We start from the raw sequence: 5,000 nt of genomic DNA, 5'->3' as shown, positions 1-5,000 counted from the left end.
GACAGTAGACATAGCACACTGCCACCTACAGGGATCCGACGGAACTACGCCACCCATGCCGGCAAAACAGTATCGCCATCTATGAAAATAGGGCGACACCACATGCAATACCGCCATCTATGCGCATCTGACAACACTACGTCCGCACCACAAAACATACCGCCATCTGTAGGTCTCCCGCAACATGACCTCCTGCAACGACGCTACCGCCATCTATGAGACGCCAAGCCGACTAAGACAGCGATGGCGCCACAGTGGCCGCCTTTCGACGCCACCACAAAAGGCTGCAGCCTCTGTCGACCATAGCACCCAATCTCCAGTGGCTCTGCCGCACGAAGCCGTGGACCGGCAATGACGCCACCCGCACCCGTTCGTGCACCACCCCAACCGCCAAACTCGCACCTCCAGCGGATGAACGGCGGACGTTTCCCGCACTCGTAAAGTGCAATCCACCCCTATAACTTGCGTTTCATGAAGAGTTATTTCCAATATGCGACATTCCCGCTGTCCGTATACATGAGCCGCGACCTGTACCACTTACGAGCGAGAGACGCGATCGCGTTGCTCACTGTACGGCGTCCGATACCGAGCCATCAGCATGTCGGTCCCCATGCGCGTTGCACTCGCACTCGCAGTCGCAAAAACGTGGGGCAAATATATTACGCGGAAGAGTTATAACAGACCGAGCCCCACTGCATGGGGGGAGTCTTTGTCACTAATGTACACAGATGGAACATTTTGGACTGGAACCAGATTACCCGTACACACGGCGCTGATTAGTAATCAATGCAGAGCCATCAAACTACAGCAAATATACACAACTGTCCGTATACATGCTGAAAGAGTCTGCCCAAAATGGGAACCACACGTCAGCCAGACACTCTGATCACGCACCACTCTCTGCTTCTAACAGGCGCACATACAATATGTAAGCACCAGCATGGAACAACATCCAGTGCATCTTCTCCGCCACATTACACAATCCACACTATCACAACCAGACCAGGAGGTCCGTGCGGAAAATACAATATCCCAGCCTTTCGACATCCACCATTGCGCAGACCAGGCACCAACACCCACACATGTCCTATACAACGGTGCACCCAACATCACAATAGTACCTCCTGTCACAGCGCACAAACAATGACATGAGTCAAAGACACAGGTCTCACACAAGCATAGAATTGGAGCGCCGCCTCTAATAAGCCAAAGGTGCATCCTGACGTGACAAATCTGATCATGTCACAAGCCATTCACTTACTATAATCACTATCAACGAACCTGCCGCCCGCCGCCCCCCCCCCCCCCCCCCCTACACCTTTCCGTACAACAACGTGTAACCTAACCTAACCTAACCTAACCTATGTTGTACCTTAACCTAACCTATGTTGTACCTTAACCTAACCTATGTTGTACCTTAACCTAACCTATGTTGTACCTTAACCTAACCTATGTTGTACCTTAACCTAACCTATGTTGTACCTTAACCTAACCTATGTTGTACCTTAACCTAACCCATGTTGTACCTTAACCTAACCCATGTTGTACCTTAACCTAACCCATGTTGTACCTTAACCTAACCCATGTTGTACCTTAACCTAACCCATGTTGTACCTTAACCTAACCCATGTTGTACCTTAACCTAACCCATGTTGTGCCTCAACCTAACCCATGTTGTGCCTCAACCTAACCCATGTTGTGCCTCAACCTAACCCATGTTGTGCCTTAACCTAACCCATGTTGTGCCTCAACCTAACCCATGTTGTGCCTTAACCTAACCCATGTTGTGCCTTAACCTAACCCATGTTGTGCCTTAACCTAACCCATGTTGTGCCTTAACCTAACCCATGTTGTGCCTTAACCTAACCCATGTTGTGCCTTAACCTAACCCATGTTGTGCCTTAACCTAACCCATGTTGTGCCTTAACCTAACCCATGTTGTCGCCTTAACGTAACCCACGTTGTCGCCTAAACCTGCTCTGTAATTGTTATACGACTCGTTCAATTACTGTAGTGTTGCCCACCCGCAACCCTCGCAATATAGTTCGCTACTCGCACTGCCCGCACCCCTGTGTATCGCTTCATGTTAAACACCTTGCAAGTCTTGCTCACTTTCCACATGCTCCTGCTGTACACTGTAATGTGGATGGCAGCAGGACGTACATGCCGCCCCTCCCCACGTCCCCACCTTGCCCCCTGCCTTCGCAAGCTGGTTGGTGAGAAGTTTGCATGTTCAATGCCCTTCGCATGCGACGTACTCAGGCTACGTTGTGGTGCGGCCTGTGTCAACTGTCCGCTGATGTCGTACGCGTGAACCACAATCTGTACTGCACATTCGTCCTTATGTACTGAATGATACATCGTGGCACATGTGTGACCGCACAACGACTGCGCCCAAAAACGGCGGACCATACAGTGCAAATATTGTGCACGCAGCTACGTGTCGTCTCCCTATGAGAGCTGGATTGCAGTGTGGTACGCCATAGAGACGTGTGGGAGGAACGGACGCCGTGGATGGCGATCAGCATGAGCTGTCTGTTGATGTATTCGGACCTAGTCGTCTCTCCTCACACACCGTGATGGCATGGTGCACCGCGTTCCATATCTGCGACATGCTACAGAGGCCGGTTGACAGTCGTTCGAGCAATGGACATCGCATACGTACGGGGGCCACCTTCCACGTATTGTCTAGGCGTGCACATTTTGTTGCGTGTATGTGGGCAGACGTAGTGTGGCGTGACACCTGACACAGGCATGCAATAATCGTTGAAGTTGCAAATGGCGATGGACGCCTGCGTTTTCTGGTGAAGTTACGCAAATGAACAAATGGTAACCTGTTGTGGTGCGGTTGTTCTCGCTAGGGGTGAATCGGTGATGGCGACGATAGGTTGAGGGTACTAACCGGTTGTTCCAGCGATACCCACCATGCCGACGAAACTGAACGGCATCTGGGTGTGAAGCGATACGCGGCGGTGGCTGGGTGGGACCGTCCCCGGCCGGTGAGGGGGGCGCCTCCCGGCGTGCTGGCCGCGCGGTGCGTGGGCGCACGCGCTACAGCCGGCTGGTGGGGGGCGGCCAGTGGCAGGCGCGCCGGCCGACGGACGCGGCAGGCGTCGCAGCTGCGCGCCGGCGCACCCTGCGCGCGGCGCCGTGCGGCCAAAGTAGGTCCTCGCGGGCCCGGTGCGAAGCGCGGTGGACATCTTCAGTGTGCTGGTCCGATTGAGGACTGTGTGCGTTGAGGATGCGCCGCCGCCCGGCGCTCGGCGCCGCGACGCCGTCTGCTGCTCGGTCGCCCCAGCGGTTCTCGCTGGTGGTTTGTATCGCAGCTGTGCGGATGTGTTGGCGCGTGCGCTGTGCTGGGAGAGTTTCGCTTCGGCACCCAAGTGGGGCTTTTGTCCTTCTGTGGCGCTGGCGTTGGAGCTGCCGGTCACCGTAGGTGGCGCGTGTTGTCTCCCGCCGGCAATGCCACGACAGCACGCTCCCGGGCCTCTGTCGGCAGCGGCAAGCTCAGTTGGGAGCACGGGTGGTCGCACCGAAAGCGTCTACTCGCCTAACTCCGGGCGATTGCGCCTCTCTCGAACCCGACCAAGTACTTGGGACGGCGCTGCGCGCCGCCGGGACCTGAGAGGGTTTCGAGGTGTATTGTGCAGGGGAGCTCAGCCTCCTCCTGTTTGCAGAATGATTGAGCGGACGCTTGCGTGTTCGCGCGGGCCCCCGGGACACACTCCCGGGCGGCCGGCTGCTCAGCTCTAGTTGACGCAGCTCCCTGGTTGATCCTGCCAGTAGTCATATGCTTGTCTCAAAGATTAAGCCATGCATGTCTCAGTACAAGCCGCATTAAGGTGAAACCGCGAATGGCTCATTAAATCAGTTATGGTTCCTTAGATCGTACCCACGTTACTTGGATAACTGTGGTAATTCTAGAGCTAATACATGCAAACAGAGTCCCGACCAGAGATGGAAGGGACGCTTTTATTAGATCAAAACCAATCGGTCGGCTCGTCCGGTCCGTTTGCCTTGGTGACTCTGAATAACTTTGGGCTGATCGCACGGTCCTCGTACCGGCGACGCATCTTTCAAATGTCTGCCTTATCAACTGTCGATGGTAGGTTCTGCGCCTACCATGGTTGTAACGGGTAACGGGGAATCAGGGTTCGATTCCGGAGAGGGAGCCTGAGAAACGGCTACCACATCCAAGGAAGGCAGCAGGCGCGCAAATTACCCACTCCCGGCACGGGGAGGTAGTGACGAAAAATAACGATACGGGACTCATCCGAGGCCCCGTAATCGGAATGAGTACACTTTAAATCCTTTAACGAGTATCTATTGGAGGGCAAGTCTGGTGCCAGCAGCCGCGGTAATTCCAGCTCCAATAGCGTATATTAAAGTTGTTGCGGTTAAAAAGCTCGTAGTTGGATTTGTGTCCCACGCTGTTGGTTCACCGCCCGTCGGTGTTTAACTGGCATGTATCGTGGGACGTCCTGCCGGTGGGGCGAGCTGAAGGCGTGCGACCGCCTCGTGCGTGCTCGTGCGTCCCGAGGCGGACCCCGTTGAAATCCTACCAGGGTGCTCTTTATTGAGTGTCTCGGTGGGCCGGCACGTTTACTTTGAACAAATTAGAGTGCTTAAAGCAGGCAAGCCCGCCTGAATACTGTGTGCATGGAATAATGGAATAGGGACCTCGGTTCTATTTTGTTGGTTTTCGGAACCCGAGGTAATGATTAATAGGGACAGGCGGGGGCATTCGTTATTGCGACGTTAGAGGTGAAATTCTTGGATCGTCGCAAGACGAACAGAAGCGAAAGCATTTGCCAAGTATGTTTTCATTAATCAAGAACGAAAGTTAGAGGTTCGAAGGCGATCAGATACCGCCCTAGTTCTAACCATAAACGATGCCAGCCAGCGATCCGCCGCAGTTCCTCCGATGACTCGGCGGGCAGCCTCCGGGAAACCAAAGCTTTTGGGTTCCGGGGAAGTATGGTTGCAAAGCTGAAACTTAA

The sequence above is a fragment of the Schistocerca piceifrons genome, unplaced genomic scaffold (assembly GCF_021461385.2).
Source record: "Schistocerca piceifrons isolate TAMUIC-IGC-003096 unplaced genomic scaffold, iqSchPice1.1 HiC_scaffold_1141, whole genome shotgun sequence".
NCBI lineage: Eukaryota > Metazoa > Arthropoda > Insecta > Orthoptera > Acrididae > Schistocerca > Schistocerca piceifrons.
Note: the sequence above shows the minus strand (reverse complement) of the source record.